We start from the raw sequence: 20,656 nt of genomic DNA, 5'->3' as shown, positions 1-20,656 counted from the left end.
GCTGAGGCTCCAATACTTTGGCCACCTCATGAGAAGAGAAGACTCCCTGGAAAAGTCCCTGATGTTGGGAAAGATGGAGGGCACAAGGAGAAGGGGACGACAGAGGATGAGATGGCTGGACAGTGTTCTCGAGGCTACTAACATGAGTTTGACCTTGCTGTGGGAGGCAATGGAAGAAAGGAGTGCCTGGCGTGCTCTGGACCATGGGGTCACGAAGAGTCGGACACGACTAAACGACTAAACAACAACATCTAAACTCTTTAATATACAGAGCAAGCAGCATATGGCTTGTGAATCTTGGTTAGAGAGCAAACGGTTGGAGACTTTGGTTAGAGAATGGACTCTCCTTCTTTGGAGGTTTGTAAGCAGAGGTTGGATGGCCATGTGCAGCGGATGCTTTAGTTGAGATTCCTGCATTCCAGGGGGTTGGGCATTGCATTGGGGTTCCTTCCAACTCTGCAATCCTATGATTCTAGGTAAAAAAAGCTAAAGGACCCCTGGACGGTTAAGTCCAGTCAAAGGCAACTATGGAGTTGTGGTACTCATCTCGCTTTCAGGCTGAGGGAGCTGGCGTTTGTCCACAGATAGCTTTCCGAATAATGTGGCCAGCAGGACTAAACCACTACTGGGGCAACGTAACACTGTGAGAGAAACCAGAGTGCACGGAAACACCGTTTACCTTCCTGTCATAGTGGTACCTATTTATCTACTTGCACTGGTGTGCTTTCAAATTGCTAGGTTGGCAGGAACTGGGACAGAGCAACGGGAGCTCACTCTGTTGTGTGGATTCGAACTGCCAACCTTCTGATCGGCAAGCCCAAGAGGCTCAGTAGTTTAAACCACATCACTACCCGCGTTCCTCCTATGATTCTACGATTCTATGACTCTACCAGTCACAATTACATGCAGAGAGGCACTTGTAGGAAATAAAAGAAAACAAGTTATTTAGACTAAGTCATCTAGTAAAGACACAAGGAGCCAGGTTTTGTTCTCTCAGAGCATCCTTAAAGATGACCTTTGATGTTGAGGTCTGAGAGAGAAGCATGAGGAAGAAGTTGTAAACAGGTTGTATCGGCCTAAACAATAATGAGACACAGAGAGAAGTCCACACAGAGCAGGGGCAGTCTGGGAATCTGGAGGCTCCTCACTAGTTTGTTTTAACCCCATGCAAATCCTCTATTCTGCAAGCTGAGTTGCACAAACTTAGAAAGTAAGGGGAACCTGTATGTCCAAAACAAAGGAGGAATTTCTGTTACAGAGACTTAATTCCTCCTCAGATAACCATAAATCTCTGGGAATGGGGACTGGTTGTTAAACCAGTCAGGAGAGGGTATCTCCAAGATTTTGGCATCTGGTTGGTTCCATTCTAGTTAAATTCTGCTCAAAAATCTGGACATACAAATGTTGGGATAGGAGAGATTAACCACATGAGTTATTTGCACTTTTAAAAAACTTTTTTTAAAATAATAATAATAATAATAATAATAATAATAATAATAATAGTGCATATTCACCATTTTGCTTCTGAGGGAGATGTTGCAAGTGCCATTTAGAGTTCTGGTCACCGTACATAAAAAGTTGTGCACCACTGTACAATTTTAACACTTAAAGAAAGGTCAGAGAAATAAACCAAACTTGTTCTTTCAACATTTTAGGAGTTCAGCTTTCCCCAGGGGATGTGTTCGAAATTCTCCTCTGGAATTTCAGTGAAATATGGATTGTGTCTTACGAAGCTCCAATTAGGAAACCATGCTGGAGAAACGGAATTGTAAAATTCAAATACTATTGGAGCAAGTACAGTGGTGCCCCGCAAGACAAATGCCTCACAAGACGAAAAACTCGCTAGACGAAAGGGTTTTCCGTTTCTCAAGGTGCTTCGCAAGACGAATTTCCCTATGGGCTTGCTTCACAAGACGAAAATGTCTTGTGGGTTTGCTTCCTTTTTCTTAAAGCCGTTAATACCCGGGGAATCCACGCTCCGCAAGACGAAAAAATCGCAAGACGAAGCAACTCGCGGAACGAATTAATTTCGTCTTGTGAGGCACCACTGTATCTGCTAGCAGCCCTTATAACTAGAGTATTATGCATTCTTATGTCACCATGCATATATACAGGGCTCTACAGAATTCCGTAAAAAGAAGTAAATACTTCATTTTGTTAACACTCAACATTAAAGCATATGATACTTACGATAAGATAGGCAAGACCAGCAATTAAAACACACATAAATCTGTATTGTTTGTCAGCTGTTAATGTATAGAAACCAGAGTCGGATGTGGTAAAAACTTTGCAGTGCAAACGGGTGTTAATACACTATATGAACCAGCAGCCAGTTCTTCAAAAGTGCCTTGCGTATCTCTGCCCCCTAGGAACATACAATCTTAAATCAGGAGTGTGAAAAGCCCTCAGGCATGTGGGAAATGTGTCCGAGCATGATTTAGGCACTGCTCATTCCCTCCCCTCCAAGCACGGCTCCAGAATTTTAAGTGTGTGGGGTATGGACTGAGGTTACTCAGCAGGAAAGAAGAAGAAAAAGGAACTTGGTGGATTCTCTGAGCCACTCATCTTTATCATTTCTCCCTAAATCCTCTGGTATTTTATTTAAAAATATATATATTCTGGGGTTGCTTGCTGGTAGGAATTAAGCCTTGAATCAACAGCAGCGTTCTTGACTTCTTTCCCCCTTCTGTATGCTTTCTTTTTAAAAAAAGAAGAAGAAGATGATATTGGCTGCCAAATAGGAAAAGAAATATTGTGGGGTATGTATCTATATATATATTCTCTCTCACACACACATACACACAGAGCATCATCTGGTCTCTGGCAAGCTCCTCAGGCAAGTCATGTTGGCAGCAGCGTTGCCTCCGGGTCTTACTCAGTGACATGCTGAGGCTATTAATGGGAAGCCCAAGCTGTCGGCCTTTGCCGGATGCGATTGTCTTTGACTTGCCTACATGTTCACTCTGCTTGGTGCCTCTTGCATGCTAAAACCAGCTGCGTCTGTGGATTCCCTGTGTCCTATAACAAAAAACAATACCGAAAGGAAAGGAAAGGTGGAGAAACCTAGATTCTAGTTGGATGGAGAAATTTGGTTTTGTTTGCCTTTTTAATTGGTTTTTAAAAATAACAATTTAACAAGGAAAGGAAGGAAGGAGAGGGAGAGGGGGAGAGAAGGAGGAGGAGAAGGAGAAGGAGGAGGAGGAGGAGGAGGAGGAGGAGGAGGAGTTTGGACTTGATATCCTTCCTTTCACCCCCCCCCCAAAAGGAGTCTCAAAGCAGCTAACAAGCTCCTTTCCCTTCCTCCCCCACAACAAACACTCTGTGAGGTGAGTGAGGCTGAGAGACTTCAGAGAAGTGTGACTAGCCAAAGGTCACCCAGCAGCTGCATGTGGAGGAGCAGGGAAGCAAAACCAGTTCACCAGATTATGAGTTCACTGCTCTTAACCACTATACCACAGAACAGAAGGAAGAAAGGAAGGGAGGCAGAGAGGAAGGAAGGAAGGAAGGAAGGAAGGAAGGAAGGAAGGAAGGAAGGAAGTGTAATGGTTCTAGGGGGGTTGCTCGTGCGTAAGTTGGTGCCACACCTGGCTGGGTTGCCTGGGTGAACCCTTTCTGTCCGGACAGCCACCCATCCGTTGCTGCCTCAATCGCTGGCAGAATCCGTCAGTGGGCATTTCTTGAACTTCTTCCAGCAAAGAAGTTCTTTGACGCCCAGTCTCCTCCTACTCTCCCTGCGCAGAAGTCTTCTGCGCAGGGAGGGTGTGGGCAGCAGAGGACCCGTGCTCTCCCCGCTGGTCTCCGGCGAGGAGTCCAGGAGCCTTCTCTCTGATTCCCCCATCTGCCCCCCTCCTCCACTGGTGCTACGCTGATTTCCTTCCCCAGCGGATGGGCTGCCTCTCTCCCTACTGGGACCCTCTCCGGCATCCCTCTGGAGCCTCCCCTCTGCCTCTGGCTCCGATGGCAGTTCCCTGACAGGAAGGAAGGAAGGAAGGAAGGAAGGAAGGAAGGAAGGAAGGAAGGAAGGACCCATTAGCTCACATAATTTACAATAACACAGCTATCTTTATTTATTTATTACATTTATATCCAATCTTCTTCTCTAAGCCACTCAAGGTGGTGTACGTGGTTCCCTCCGCCCCCCCGCCCCCCACAACAACCCTGTGAGGATTTGAGTCCTAGTCCAACAGTCTAACCACAACATCACTACAAGCTATCCAAATGTCCTGGAAGGCACCCACAGGAAGCTGGTATTCATCAGAGTTGTGCTAAAGCACAGTGAGGGCAGCTAGGTCCTCAGGCCATTGTGGAATACATGGTGGGTGTTCATCCTTCCAGCCTTCCCTTGAGATTCTTGGTGACCATAAAGGGCTTGCAACATCCATTTTTGTTGTCTTGCTGTCCATCCCCACACTACTGGAATATGGTTTAAAAATACATGAACATGAGGGAGGAATTTGATTTCTTCCCCCTTCTGTTTTGATGAGAAGCCACCTAATTTGCATTTATTTATATGAACTGAAACATGGCTTTTTTTTTTTAATTTTCACTTTTAGTGCTGTATAATTTATTCCAATGTCACCCTTACCTTGGGAACAATGAAGCTGTTGAAAAGAAAGATGTACATTGATTGGTAAATAAATAAATACAGTGGTACCTCAGGTTACAAACACTTCAGTTTACAGACTCCACTAACCCAGAAGTAGTACCTCAGGTTAAGAACTTTACCTCAGGTTGAGAATAGAAATTATGTGGCGGCTGCAGCAGAAGACCCCATAGTACACCCAGTGCTATTTTTCTAGAAAAAGAAGTGCCAGAACTCACCATGAACACCTCTCTCATTCCCTGGGCTGGCTGAGAGAGGGGGTGAGGTCACCCACTGAGGAGGGAAGGAGGAAGAAGAAGGTGGGAAAGTACCACCAGAGCCACATGCATTTCCCAGAATGCCTTGCTTGAAGGACCAGAGGGCGAGGCAACACAGTGGCGCTCCTGGCTTCACGTTTCTCTGCTCCCAGGTCGGGGCTAGTTTGCAAAGAGAGACTCCCTTGATTAGATGGTGAAGGGCTTGACCGCTGCCCAGTCCACAGGGGGAACAGGCCATTTGTCCCGCCCCGGGCACCAGCAAACCATGATACGCCCCTGACTGAACCAACATTCAGTTTGCTAGGGTGTGCATGTGCAAGGGAAACCAGGACGTTCCTGATAAGACCTTTGGTGAAATGTCACATCCAAGTTCATCTTGAGTGAGGTTATTATTTCCTCTCTGAAGAAGGCGGCTGTGGTTGCGGGCTTAAGTCTGATATGAAGCAGATCCGCTCATGCGGTTCCAGTTGGGAAATGAAATATTGGCCGCAAACATGAAGAAATCATAAGCCTCGCCATCACATAGCTCCTAAAAAACCATCAAATCTTTGCAATTCCCTCCCTGTCTTGTCTTACAGCTAGCAGCCCCTGCTTTGCATAACATTTCAATAAACTTTATATAAAAATACCCTCTGAAATGAGAAGAAATTAAGATACAGCGTTGCCCCTGCAGATCAGGCATCATACTTTCAAATGGGCCTTTTACCCACACAGGAAAGTCTGCTCAGGAACAACCTTCAAACCAAAAATCCATTTATTTGAATGTATTTCCATTTAAATCAATCTCTCTCCTTCCCCGCCCCTTCAGAAGTCTCCTCTGAGGTGAAGCAATGCCAAAAGAACAGAGAGAGGTGCTTACAATATTCGTATATTCCAAGGGCAGATGTGGGCCCAAGGTTTTGACTGTGGATCTTGTTAAAAAATAGTAATAGGCCTTCCGTTTGACCGCAGGGCAATTCACTGGCTACATCATACCATTCTCCTCAGTTTAATTCCACTCAAGCTCCAGATCTGAAAGGTCCCTTGAGAGTGATCTTCTCCCTCATAATGATGGACCAGGCTATAAAGATGACCTTGGAGGGATTTGCCTGTCTGCTTCCAGGGGCCACCTTTTCGTGGGCAGCCATGTTTTTTCCCCCCCACACTAGATTGCAGACCTTGACTTTAAAGGTAACTTCTGAGGGAGAAATTCCACAATACCCATTATCAGCAAGGCCAGTGTCACCACACAAGAGTGTGGTCTGACCACAAAACTGTTGACAACCAGTTAAGGCAGGGCCTGATGCTGTTGTTGTTGTTTAGTCGTGTCCGACTCTTCGTAACCCCATGGACCAGAGCACGCCAGGCACTCCTGTCTTCCACTGCCTCCCGCAGTTTGGTCAGACTCATGTTTGTAGCTTTGAGAACACTGTCCAACCATCTCATCCTCTGTCGTCCCCTTCTCCTTGTGCCCTCCATCTTTCCCAACATCAGGGTCTTTTTCAGAGAGTCTTCTCTTCTCATGAGGTGGCCAAAGTATTGGAGCCTCAGCTTCTGGATCTGTCCTTCCAGTGAGCACTCAGGGTTGATTTCCTTAAGAATGGATACGTTTAATCTTCTTGCTGTCCACAGGACTCTCAAGAGTCTCCTCCAGCACCATAATTCAAAAGCATCAATTCTTCTGATGCTAACAGAGTAGAAAAACCCATTTCCACATAAGGTGCAAGGAGGACTCTGCACATATAGCAAAAAACTAGGGTTGAGTAAGTGTTTTTAAAGACTGTGGGTGGTTGAAGAAGTGGTGATGTGTTCTGGTGGCAGAAAGTGGCTGGCTAGAGAATATACAGCCAGGGGGAGGTTTTTTGTTTTTTTTTTCCTTTATAAGGGTATGTGCTAATGGGATGCTCTAACATGTGTTAGGGAAAGAAATCTGACAAACTGCAAATCTGGTGTAAGCCTTCATACTGAACCCCCAAAGGGAATTTTACTCCCACAGTCCCTTCTAGCACCTTAAATTGGGTTTGGGAGTAAACTGGTGAAGTCAGTGCAGTTAATCGAAGAAGACCCCTGCTAGATCTGACCAATGAACTTTTGGGGAACGAACTTTTGAGTAAATTTGTATGAAACTGACATTGTTCTCTGTCTATTCCTACAATGAGAAAGAGGCAAAGTTGGGAACTCATAGTCCTGCGGAGTGGCCTGAGCTTAGGCCATGTGGCTGAATGTGGCCCTCTAGTCCTCTTGGAATTCCTTTCACTGGCCTTCCATCAATCTTCAAGTGTTTTGGCCTTGCTGAGATTGTATCCTGGGATTTTGATTGAATGGATGGAGGAATTGTTGGAGGAAACGTGAAGTGATGGGAACGTACAGTCATATGTGGTGGGACTGTCCGTTAGTTAATGAATTTTGGAAACAGATTGGTATAGAAATATTGGGAAATATGGGAATATCTAAATTAATGGTTCTTATTAGTCTGAGTAGCACCAAGTTAAGAGGAATGTGAAAGGGTAAAATTGATGGTAACTGCAGCCAGACAGGTTATAGTGAGTAACTGGAAAAATGCAGAAGAGTTAAGGGTGAACCAGTGGAGGAAAAAACTGAATAATGTTATAATTTCAGACTGTGAAGATACACAGAATGAAAGGGTTTAAGGTCAGTGAGAAAGAGGAGGATTGGTTTGAGAAGATACTGAATTATTTGGGTAGGTTTGAACAATTTGGGGCAATTAAAATGATAAAAGTTAAATAAACCTTGTGGATGGAGGAGCATTAACGTATATAAAATTGTACATATGGTTGACTGGAATATGTTATTATGGATTATGTATACCCAATGTATCAGCCGCCTGGGGGTTTCACTGTTTGTGTTTTGAATTTTTTCAGGGGCGTGGCTGGTGCGCATCCCAGGAGGCGTGGCACGCCACCTGAGGGGGGGGTGTGGCACGCTTTGAGGGGCTACGCGGTGAGTGGTGCATGTCCAGGGGCATGCGCAGTGAGCGTCCTGGGGGTGCGCAGTGCGAGCCGAGCATCCGGGGGGCACAGTGAGTGCTGAGCATCCCCAGGGGTGGGGTCGGCCACAATGTCACCCCCCCGGATGGCACCTGGGGCAGACTGCTCCCCCTGCCCCCACCTTCATCTACCAGTAGATGGATGGATGGATGATGAAGAAGATACATAGCTCTGTAACACAGCACTTGCAGAAGGTCCCATGTTCAACCCTTAACATCTTCAAAATGTTCCTGTCTGAAATCCCTGACAGCTACTGCCAGTCAGTGTAAGCAGTCCTGAGATTGGTGGACCAATTGTTTGACTTTGCGTAAGACAGCTTTCTGTATTCCTATGAGACAGGTGTATTGGTATGTGCAGAAAGTGGTCTACTGTCCAGAGGTAAACATCTCACTTTTTGCTCCACCCAGTGGCGTAGCCTGGGTTGTCAGCACCCGGGGCAAGGCAAGTAATTTGCGCCGCCTAACCCGTGGATTTGCGCCCCCTAACCCGTGGATTTGCGCCCCCTAACCCTAACCCCCAGATGTTGTGCCTGGTGCGGCCGCCCCCCCCTGCACCCCCCATGCTACGCCACTGGCTCCACCCACTATTGCCCCCAGAAGGCGGTCCACAATGTATGCTTTTTGCTGGTTGAAAAATGTTCACTGCCGTAGGCAGTCATGCCAACTGGATGGGAAACTTTCTGTATCTAACCCTCCCGCCTCCATTTTGAAGCAGACTTAGGCGGAAGAGAAGTATTTCAACTTCAAGTTCCACTGGAACTCAGCAAAAAAGAATAAAGTTTCTTAGCCTGCATAAAGTTATTCGTGCACATAAATGCAGCATCAGGAGTCTGGGTTGCCCCATTCTGTGGAGAATATTCTGTGAAGACAGCAGGAAGCCTTGGGTTTGAACTAGCCTCTGTTGGAGCAGTTTAAAGATTTTTTCCCCCTTTCCACTTTGTGTGTAATAGAGATAAATTTCTGACATATACAAGAAAAGAAAAAGCAAGTATTTAATGGTAAATGTAGCCTAATGTTCCAAGATCTTACAAAAGAAATGCAAGCTTAGGGAATTAAATATCAACTTTTGACAGATAATTTTATGGAATTAGGTGCTGAAGTTGCAAGTTATTTTTCTTCTCCTTCCATAGCAAAACGATGAGAGATATTAGAGGAGGAAGAAGAAGAAAAGGCTTCTTTAGTTGCTTGTTGGGACAAGTTCTGTGGTGGTTCCTTGTTCTGAGCTTCACTTGTGCTGAGGAACTGTGTGAAGACCTCTCAAAGGAGGTTTGGGAAATCAGGGTCTTCAACATTTGATAGAGGAAAGTTGGAGTCTCAGCGTGTTGATGGGAGGAGGGAGACTTGCTGCACCACCCAAAGAAAATGGTAGTTGGCTGTGTCTTGCAGAGCTGTCTCCTTTCTGGCGATGGAGGAGGTCCGACGGCTTGATACACCCCCTACATAAAATTTTGAAGTTAAGCTTTTGTGGGCCATTACACTAATGGATTGGTGTTTGGGCCTGGCGTGTCCAAATTAGTGCAGCCCTAATTGAATTTGCTTTGGCAATTAACAGAGGCCCTGTTGGTGTGACTCCAGGGTCCAGCAGTGATCGAGATAGACAGTTGGAGGCTGCCAAGTCACCTGCTATAAGTAGTCAGATCAGATTCAGGGGGTCTGCACCTTCCTCTGGAAATCAGGAGGTCACTGAGAATGAGGCTGACACAGGCAGGACCCCAAACCTCCCAGAGCAATGGGGTCTGTAGACCCAGAGTAAAGGTAAAGGTAATGGGACCCCTGACCATTAGGTCCAGTCGTGGACGACTCTGGGTTTGTGGCGCTCATCTCGCTTTACTGGCCAAGGGAGCTGGCATACAGCTTCCGGGTCATGTGGCCAGCATGACTAAGCTGCTTCTGGTGAACCAGAGCAGCGCACGGAAACACCGTTTACCTTCCCGCCAGAGCAGTACCTATTTATCTACTTGCACTTTGACATGCTAGGTTTGCAGGAGCAGGGACTGAGCAATGGGAGCTCACCCCGTCGCGGGGATTCAAACCACCAACCTTCTGATCAGCGAGCCCTAGGCTCAGTGGTTTAGACCACAGCACCACCCGCATCTCTAGACCCAGAGTAAGGACCCTCAAAGCTGGCTTCCCCTGAGACCCAGGAACCAAATACCTCCCAAAGTACCTCTCCGGTCATGAATCAAAGGAGTGCACCAGGCAGAAGGCCGTGAAGGAGCTCCCATCTTTTGGAACAAGACAGAGACAGAATAAAATTGCAGAGTTTTGAGAAATTGAAAAATAAAGTGCGAGACTGGCTCCATTATTATCAAATAATGGAGGCATACAATTTGGACAAAAAGTTGGCTTCCAGGTGGAAAAATCAAAATTGGAAACAGAATTGTTAGACTCAATTATCAAGAATTTGTCAAGAATGTATAACTTGCTGTTGAAATGGAACACTTAGGGTGAAATAGTGAAATCAGTTATGATTAAATGGGCACAAGATGTTGGACATAACATAATGATGGTTATGGACCACAGGTATGAAATTTACGGCATGCAATGCCCTAAGAGAAAACTTAATGAAAATGATTTATAGGTGGTACATGACATCAGTCAAGCTTGCAAAAATTTACCATTTGCCCGATAATAAATGTTGGAAATGTAATGAGATTGAAGGTACATTCTTTCACCTTTGGTGGACATGCCCAAGGATTAAGACTTTCTGGGAGATGATTTATAACGAAATGAAAAAGGTATGCAAATATACCTTCCTGAAGAAACCAGAGGCCTTTCTCCTGGGCATGGTCGGCCAATTGGTGCCAAAGAAGGATAGAACATTTTTCATGTATGCAACAACAGCAGCAAGAATACTCATCGCAAAGTATTGGAAGACACAAAATTTACCCACCCGGGAAGAATGGTAGATGAAGTTGATGGACTATATGGAACTGGCGGAAATGACTGGCAGGATCCAAGACCAGGGAGAAGAGTCGGTGGAAGAAGACTGGAAAAAGTTTAAAGATTATTTACGGAAATACTGCAAAATTAATGAATGTTAGAAAAATGTTGGAATGAAGTTATATGGCTTTAGTAGAAATGTTATAAGGAATTAAGTATAAATAGATTAATAGAGTATCAAAGGAAAAAATAAGGTTAGAATGTGTTAAGATAATTATAGGATAGAAAACAGAAAAAAGATGGAAAGAAATTGCTGAAACAGTTAATAGAAGTGGAATACAAAAAGGGTGGTGTGAGGAGGTCGCGGAAATAAGTGAATGAAAGATATGATACTGAAACTATCTGATGTGTTTTAAATTGTTGTTGTTTTTTTATTAGTTTAAATGTGTTGGGTAGTGTTTTGTGTTGTATTGTATTGTTTTTATTTTTTGTAGTGTTTAAATTGTTAATAAATATTATTTTTTTTAAAAAATGAAGGAGTGCCCATCTTCAGGACAGAGCGTTGACCCTTTAAGAAACCAATTTCTCCACAAAAGGAAGGAGCCTGAGAGATTTGGGTCCTACATTTATCATATAATTGATAAGCATCTTGGGAGTCCATACTACATGGTTAATGGATTGCTGCTTGGGCCTGGTGCATTCAAGCTACTGCGGGGCTGCTTTAATTTGCTTTGAAAATTTGATGAAGCATGGAGTCTTTTTCCAAGTGTGCTTCAGCAAGAGCTGTCTTAGCTTTGGCTAGTTCTTGTTTAAGACATTCAGCTGTTCCTTGATCAAATCAGATAAATTCCTAAAAGGTTTAAGAGACCTGCTAATTTTCATGGTCCATCGTAGCTAAGATCCTGAAGCTGAGGCTCCAATACTTTGGCCACCTCATGAGAAGAGAAGACTTCCTGGAAAAGACCCCGATGTTGGGAAAGATGGAGGGCCCAAGGAGAAGGGGACGACAGAGGACGAGATGGTTGGACTACTGAGTTTAACCAAACTGCGGGAGGCAGTGGAAGACAGGAGTGCCTGGCGTGCTCTGGTCCATCATCCCTAGCTAACAAGACCAGTGGTCAGGGATGATGGGAACTGTAGTCCCAAAACAGCTGGAGGGACGAGGTTGGGGGATGCCTGCTTTAAATGTTACACATGTCTCCACCCTGAGACATGTAACTTATACCGCACACGGGTAAGAAAAGACATAGCGTGCCACAAAAAAAGAGAGAGAGAGTCTAATTATTTATTTAGCTTCACGCCTAAGATGGGATGGAAAACAAATGAGAGGGCTCCCAGCTGGTGGGGAGGTGGGGGGAACCACGGTAAATAAAAATCTATTTACCTTTGTAACAACTCGCCATAAATTATGAATGCAGAGGTGTCAAAAATTTGCATAGAAGATCTACGCCGCCCTCATTTAATCCTTGCACGTGGGGCCGGAGCTTTTCTTATGAAAATATATTCAAGTGCAAAGAGGCCATCCTGGTGCCTGAAATCTCTAATAAGCAATGACCGAGGTTAGATCGCAGGGGAGGCTGATTTCACCGATTAAAGGGGAAGAAATGGCCTGCATCTTCTGCCTCCTTCAGCTGACAGTTAATATAACAAAATACAGAGGACTTTATTCAGCCCTAAGTCCTATTATTCAAGTCCTATTATTATTATTATTATTATTATTATTATTATTATTATTATTATTATTATTAGACCACTTTCTTTCTGTAGGCAGAGTTCAGGACAAACATGAGAAGATGCCATTTGTGCCATTAGTAACTTTTTATATAAAAAGTGCAGGCTTGGGCAAGACCCAGGTACAGGAAGTAGATGAGCAGATCTGGCTCCAAAAGAATATTTTTGATCATTTAGGACAGACGTTGGCAAGGTTTACTTTGCCTGGGCAGGTTCATCCCTCCATGGGCTGGATAGCGCAGGCACTTGGGTGCTTGCGCCCGCAGTTTCCGGGATCTGAGTCTGTGCAGAGGCAATTTCTGGCATCTGTGTCTGCGCAGACGTGATTTCCGGTGCCATGGAAGCGAGTCCACACACCATGCCACGCCGGTTTAGAGGAGCATGGAGGGACTCACTGAGTGGGTGGCTCAGTTTGGGGGTGGCTCAGGGGCCGGTTAAGCAACCCCCATGGGCCACTTGTGACTCATGGGCCTTAGGTTGCTGACCCCTGATTTAGGAAGTAGCTGTGGTTCCTTGCCCCCATGCAAACACAGACCCATGTGAGCCAGACAGAGCCAGTTCTACCATCAGGCAGACTAAGGCAGCTGCCTCAGGTGGCAGATACTAGGGAGCAGGGAATGGCAGCCAGGCATCCCGAGGGTCAGACTCAGGCTTGTTCAACTTTTGGTCCCCAGATGCTGTTGGACTACAACGCCCATCATCCTTGCCCAGCACAGGAAATGGTTAGGGATGATGTGCGTGCAAGAACACCTGGGGACCAAAGGCTGAAGATCTGCCATACAGTATCTACAAACCTTAGACCATTGATGGCCAAACTTGGCCCTCCAGCTGTTTCGGGACTACAGCTCCCATCATCCCTGACCACTGGTCCTGTTAGCTAGGGATGATGGGAGTTGTAGTCCCAAAACAGTCCCAAAACAGCTGGAGGGCCAAGTTTAGCCATCACTGCCTTAGACAGTCCCAGACTGCAAGCAAGAGGATATGAACCAGAGTGAAGAGATGGGAGTACTGAAGGCAGCAGCAAGAGACTGAGGAAAGCAAGATTCCATTAGGTGTTTGTTAAAGGGGAAGGAGCGCTTTAATCTCCTTCATCTGTGAGTCTGTAGTGTAGGAAAGAAGGCAGATTAAAGGAGGAGGAAAAGGAGATTGGAGATGCAGAAGTCTAGACAGCAGAAGCAAAAAATTAACTCTCCTGGATTTAGGTAGAAGGAAAGAATGGAGGACAAGTGGAATCTGTAAGCCTGGGATTTCTGTTGCCTGTATTGGGAGTTCTCAAACCAAAGGGTGGGGGAGAATTCAGTCGCACAGTGGGAGACAGGGCCAAAATGAGTGCAAGGATGAGTTAAAGGAGAAGCAGCCCACCCAGCTGCTACAGGCTCCTAGTCTGTATAGAGTCCAGCAAGCCAGGGTAACCAGAACATTAGAAGAGCCTACAGGATCATCTCAACAGCATTCTCCCCCAGAAGAGACATTCAACCTCTGATGGTAGACATATATTAGAACATAGCCATCACGTCTAGCAGGCACTGGTAGCTTTATCCTCCATGAATTTATCTAATCTCTCTTTTAAAGTCATCTAAATTGGTAGTGTCTGTTATGGGATTAGGGGGCTACTCGTGCGTAAGCGTTTAAGCCCTCCAGGCTCTGCAATCAGTTTCTAAACTCTCCCAGTCCGCGGAGCCATGGGTGCATGGCTACCTCAATCGCTGGCAGAATCCGTCAGTGGGCGCTTCCGGAATTTACGCCAACATAAGAGTTCCTTAACGGAAACTCTCCTTCTGGATTCTCTGCATGACAGTTTCCTGCGCGGAGTAGGCGTCCCCAGCGGAGGTCCTGAGACCTCCCCGCTGTGCTCACTGGAAGTATCTTGGAGCCATTCCTCCGACTGAGTTTCTGCAGGAACTCTCCCTCTCCCCCTGCTGGTTCCTTCCTCAACATCCGAGGGTCTCCTAGCCTCCTTGAGCCCTTCCACCACCTGACTCTCCGATGGCAGTTCCCTGACAGTGTCCATCAGCACATCTTGTGGGTGTGAGTTCCATAGACTATGAGCTGTGTGAATAAGGGCTTTCTTTTGTCTGTTCTCAGTCTTCCAACCTTCAACTACACTGGATGACCCCTAATTCTATTATTGTGAAAGAGAAAGCAAAACTTCTCCCTCTCTATACCACACATAATTTTAAATACCTTGCAGAATTTGGTCAATAAACGAGGGCAAAACACATTTTTGTTCACTGAGCTGGGAAGGTAAACGGAAGGAAGAGTAATTACAAAATGGAGAAATATACATTTTTTAATTTTCTTCCTTTTCCCTCCCTTAAAAAAAATAAAATAAAATCAATGTGGGATCTCATCTTCTAAACCGGGTGAACCAAAGTCAACTTTTAAATATATATTTAAAATAATTGATTGACACTCCAAGGTAATACTTTTTAAATTCCTCCAATTAAACAAAGCAAATTTAATTCTAAGTTTAATTAAAAGGAAATTTAATTAGAAAGAAGATTAAATTTTAATTAAATTCCTTCAAAATCCTTATCCATGTCTCCGCTGCTAATATTTCTCTCAGAACCAAATCCCTTCTTAATATTCTTAAATTCTATTCTAGTAAACTTCTCCTTTATATTTAAATCATATCTGCCTGGATGAATGTACTCTCTACTGGGGAAAGGGGAGCAAAAATCATTATGCCTTTTAAAATACTTGAAGAGGGCAGCCGTTCCACTCTGTGAGTCGGAAGCGGGCAGCAGAAAACTTAGGTGTGCTGAGGAATCAGCTCTGCGCAATTAAGAATGCAGAGAACCTGGCTAGTTCAGAGTAAAGGTCCATTCAGCCCAACACCTTGTTTGCAGCTCTAGCTAGATAGTTAAAAAAAACAAAACAACCTATATTCTTACTCCATTTTTTCCAATTACTGTATCCTAAAGTGGTTAATTCGACTTTGAACACCCATGGCTTCCCCCCAAAACTGTGGGAGCTGACGTTTGTTAAGGGTGCTGAATATTGTTAGGATACTGCTATTTCCCTCACAGAACTACTCAAAGGGAGACTCTTCTTTTTTAGTTCTCATAGGTGGCATGGAAGATTTATGTCTTGCTTACCTTACTTTTGGCCCTGGGGTGCTTGTGTCTTTTCTCTCATTCTACAAACCATCTCACCAGCCATCTGCACCCTGCAGCCCTCCTGGGTGCTCCAGCTTCACTTAAAGCCCAGGGGGAGACTTCATGAAGGAGCTGCTCCTATGGGGCTTTTCCAGATCTGAAAGCACCCAGGGAGGCTGCATAAGAACAAAAGAAGAGCCTGCTGCATCAGACCAGTGGCCCATCTTCTGTAGTCCAGCACCCTGTTCTCACAAGAGGCCAACTGAATGCTTTGAGCACAATCTGAGCTCCTGTGGTTTCCAGCAACTGGCATTCACTTCCTCTGACTGGGGAGGCAAAGTATAGGAGAATGGTAGAAAAATGCTAGAAAATATGTTTACTAGGGAAGGAAAGCACATGAGCCACTCTTTTGTTGTTGTTGTTTAGTCATTTAGTCGTGTCCGACTCTTCGTGACCCCATGGATCAGAGCACGCCAGGCACTCCTGTCTTCCCCTTCCTCCTGCAGTTTGGTCAAACTCATGCTGGTAGCTTTGAGAACACTGTCCAACCATCTCGTCCTCTGTCATCCCCTTCTCCTTGTGCCCTCCATCTTTCCCAACATCAGAGTCTTTTCCAGGGAGTCTTCTCTTCTCATGGGGTGGCCAAAGTATTGTAGCCTCAGCTTCACGATCTGTCCTTCCAGTGAGCACCCAGGGCTGATTTCCTTCAGAATGGATAAGTTTAATCTTCTTGCAGTCCATGGGGCACCATAATTCAAAAGCATAATTCAAAACCTGGAGCAGGAACCGGCAAGCCACTCCAGTATCCCTGCCAAGAAAACTCAATGGACAAATCCACTCTTTGCCACTTTGCAAAAATTTGCAAAATTTGCCACTTTGCAAAAATTTGCAAAATTTGCCACTTTGCAAAAATAAGATAAGCTCAAACACCAAGCAGAATTTTATTATTCAGTGCCCTGAGAACAAGGCAGGAAAATGAAAGTCTATTTTGCAGGAAAAGAAAATGTCTGAGAAACCAGGGGGAGGGGGCAGATTTCAGAACAGTTGCTGTATACTTGCTCCCTGTCCCCAGTCCTACAGAATTTACCTCGATGCTTTGAGCATCATTGGGATTTGCACCTGAAAACTCTTCCACCAAACTATCTTCGCATCCTTTCCATGAACTCAGCCATTTTCTTCCTGAAGTGCTTGCCTTTAGGTTGTTGCCATTTTTTTCAGGGAAAAGAAAGAAAAAAACTTGCTGACACTCCAGAGGTCATGTGTGCCACTCCTGGACACGAATCTTTGCTTTGAAGAGGGTTTCCCTCCCACTTCCTCACCTCCAGGTCACCGGCTCCATCCCTCCAGGCGCCCGGCTCACCTTTGATCTTCCCCCCTCCTCTCCCCCTTTACCTCCAGCTAGTCAACAGCACCTGACCCCTCTCCTTGCCAGCTGCCAACCTGCTTTCCCTTAGCGATGCTAACGCCATCTCGCAACTCTGACCCGGGCTCGGATGCTGAGCGTTGGAGTTACGGCCCTGGTGTTTGTCTTCACTCCCTCAAAGATAAATACCAGCTGAGTGACAAAAATTCATACATATTGATTCTCTGTTGCCGGGGGTGGCTACAAAGTACATGCTTCTCGGATTGATGGATAGCATACGACAAGGGTATTTGCATCTCTCTGGCCTTGCAGGCACAGTCCTCAAGCAGATACAGGCAGGGATTGATACTGCCTACAGCTAACTGTCTTCTATCAACAGCCATCAAAGCCTGGGTGGATTTGCATGATGTAGGCTTTAATCATTCGGCTAAGTGTGGCATTTCCAATACATTCTGAGCAGCTCTGGGGTCGCAACGGCATTTTTGGAGGGTTGCCATTTTGAAAGAATTGTCCCCACCCCCCCATTCACTCCAGCCCATTTCAGACCCAGGTTGTTCTGGACTCCAGAGGAGCAGTCGGGGAGGGGGCAGTTATTCAGAAGGGGGAGAGAGAGAGACGTGCCTTTCTCTCAGCCAGCCGAAAGGAGTGGGCTAGAGCCCCCCTTTCCCGAAGGAGGAGAGAGGGTACCTTATCAGTACAGTGAGAGCAGGGTGGACAGAGGCCAACCCTCTGGAGAGCGGCCATTAGTCACATCTCGGGGGAGGGGAGAATCTTCGGCAGAGGAAGGGGTGGGAGTTGACCCTGAAAGTCCAAGGGCTCGTAGAAGAACAAAGGTCAAAGAGAGGCGTCAATCAAAAAGGAAGAGCAGCGGACGTTTTCGTGTTTCCTGTTGGAGATGCAATGATAGCTCAGGTGCTTCAACTGAATTGTGATGGATAGTCGCTAGTGGGAGCGGCTCTGAGGCTAATGACTATATACAATAATTCTTCTTGTAATTACCACAACTGCGCGCTGTTTATCTAAGCCGGCAGCCTGCCAGCTCCTGACACAGGTGAAGCTCCAGAAGTGGGGCTGCAGGAATGGGGGAGCAGATGCAGTCTGCTTCTGTACATGCCCTTGAAGTTCATGTGTCCGATGTTAGGATGTAGTTCCGTTCCACCTTTAGAACAGGCATGTGGAGTTGTTGTATGTCACATGTCTGTTTACTTCCAGCACAGTCTGCTGGGAACTTCCGTTGTATACAGCTTTTGCCTATCCTGCTGTTTGCTTGGACACGAAGGGAAGCAGACAGGTTTTTCCTTTGTCCTGCTGCTGAATAAAATGCTGTAAATATGCTTACATATGCCTCTGTCCGCCACTTCCATTGTGAAGAGTTATGCACTCTGCTGATTAGAGCGTGGTCAAGTTTCTGAAGGCTTCTGAAGCTATGAGTCGCTGATTGATGCTGTTCCAAGGGAACCGGAATTTGTTCAGCTGCTGGCCGGAGGGCTGGAGCCAGCTGGGGGCCTGGGAGTTGCCCCTGTTCCCCGGACGCATCCCAACATACAGGACTGTGCTGAGGAGGGTTGCACTGAGGAGGGATGGTGGCAGCCCCCACCCCCACCCCCCGCTTCTGCTCTTGCATCTTCCCAGGAGCAGGAGGACAGTATAGATTCGGAACAGTGGTTTGCAGAGGGGCATAGTTCAGAAGGCAGAAGCTGGGAAACGGGAAACACTGGATGGGAAACAGCTAGGAGAAGAAACACTGGAAGAGAGAGGGTTAACAGATTCGCAGTCTCTGGACAGCATTCCTCCGCTCAGCCCAAGGTCAAGAAGAGCTCAGAAAGTGTCACAACAGAAAGCGCAGAGGGTACAAGATCAGATTACAAGACGTAGGAGTGATGTAGATTAATAGGGACAGAAGGGGGTGTTGTCCTTAATTGGGAGCACTGCCATTTCTAGGAGATGTGTTCTTTGTTCTCTCGCTGTGTAAAGTTTCTAACTGGTAAGATGTTCCTTTCTTTGATCTTCTTATCTGCTGCCATGGGGGGAGGAAGCTGATTCCCCGAAGCCTGACATCATGGCTGTGGGCCAGCATTTTGAACTGGTGATATGTTCTTGCTGGATGTGCTCCAGAGTCTGCGTTTGGCTCCATTGCCCATCATGGCTTCTCCATTCATTTTTCTGGAAGAGGAGCGAAAATTGTGTGCGTTGTTCTGAGCCCAAGCTCAGAAAACTCCATGCAAACTACGTATATCCCCGGGCTGGAGTAAGGGCAGGGTCAAATACTGTGTAGCATGATACAATCTATGTTTCTCAAAAGGAAGGGAATTGAATCTACTGGGGTTTACTCCTTGAGGATGGAGATAGATTGAGGATTAAATTTATAAACTAAAATTTAAAACTCATGTTGAATGTGTGTGAGACAGTAATCAAGCTATGAAGCCCTTTTAAGCAGAGTAGGAAAAAAAAAAACTTTTGCAACTTAGGAATTAGGCAATTACACCTCCTGTCCCTGTTTATTTGCTGTCTGCTGACCTTTCCCGTGTTTGTCCCTGATGCCAAGAATAAACCACACGTTTTAGTAAAAATAAAAAGGTTTACTCACATTCAATGCAGGCAGCAAACATATCAAAGTAGTATGTAGGCAAAAATACTTATTAGTTACAAAATTAAACCAAATTAGTTTCCAAAATGGAGTCTGGGCTCTAAAGAAAGCCCAACCAGGTGTGTTTGCTTACATGGCTGGCTTGAAAGGAAAGGAGAGACCTGTCTTCTGTGAGAATGCAGGGACTCTGTGAGCCCTTCATATGCTTATTTAGCAAATATAATTGTCATTTTGACTGCAGATTTCCCCACACCCTAGGAGGTTCGAGTTGACAATCTCCTTCGAAGAAAGGTGGGAAAACAACAATCAAACAATAAAAAGCACCAATGACGCATGGAAAAGCATGCGTGAACAAGTCATTCTCTACCACACAGGGAAGTCTTTCCAGTTTTTAAAAAAACAATTTTTTTCAAGCAGGGCTTGGGAACCTTTCTCACCGCCCCCCCCCCAAAATCTGGGGGACCACATGCCTGTGAAGAACAGGGACAGAGGTAAAACTGGGTCAAACAACAAACGCCAACTTGCCTTTGTACAGTAGACTAGTACGTTTCCAAGTATGTTTCCGAGCACAATTCAAAGTGTTGGTGCTGACCTTTAAAGCCCTAAACAGCCTCAGCCCAGTATACCTGAAGGAGCGTCTCTGCCTCCATTGTTCAGCTCAGACACTGAGGTCCAGCGCCAACGGCCTTCTGGCAGTTCCCTCACTGTAAGAAGTGAGGTTGCAGGGAAGCAGGCAGAGGGCCTTCTCTGTAGTGGTGCCCGCCCTGTGGAACGGCCTCCCATCAGATGTCAAGGAAATAAAGAACAATCTGACTTTTAGGAGACATCTGTTTTTTTGTGTGTTTTTTTAATAATATTTATTCAAATTTTAAAGGTTACAAAAAGAATCAAAAAAGAAAAGAAAACAGTACATAAAAGCAAATCACATCCAGGAAAAAGTAAAAGAGCAAAAACAGGAAAAAAAAGTTAAAAATACATACAGTCAAAAAGTCAAAAAGAAAAAAGAACAAGTCAAACCTTTACATATTTTCCTTTCTTTAACTTATTTCCTTGACTTCATCACACCTCCCCTCTTTATATTCTAGTTCAAATAGGTATTTCAGCAAATCCTTCATCTTGTTTTTATCCTAATAATTTATCTTGATATC

At 45.4% G+C, this 20,656-nt stretch overlaps 2 long non-coding RNA genes across 2 annotated transcripts in view; one reads left to right on the top strand and one right to left on the bottom strand.

The window, feature by feature from the left end:
- The window catches only part of LOC309352913, a 911,067-nt gene that overhangs the window by 32,634 nt on the left and 857,777 nt on the right, over nucleotides 1-20,656 (bottom strand). The gene's annotated exons all lie outside the window — the stretch shown is intronic.
- LOC309352895 overlaps nucleotides 18,063-20,656 on the top strand; it is a 553,927-nt gene continuing 551,333 nt past the window's right edge. Inside the window, exon 1 of the long non-coding RNA XR_014161455.1 lies at nucleotides 18,063-18,270. This is a non-coding gene — a long non-coding RNA (uncharacterized lncRNA). The remainder of the gene's footprint in view (nucleotides 18,271-20,656) is intronic.

The sequence above is a fragment of the Podarcis erhardii genome (assembly GCF_964252035.2).
Source record: "Podarcis erhardii genome assembly, chromosome: 11".
NCBI lineage: Eukaryota > Metazoa > Chordata > Lepidosauria > Squamata > Lacertidae > Podarcis > Podarcis erhardii.
This window is presented reverse-complemented; position numbering and strand designations above follow the sequence as displayed.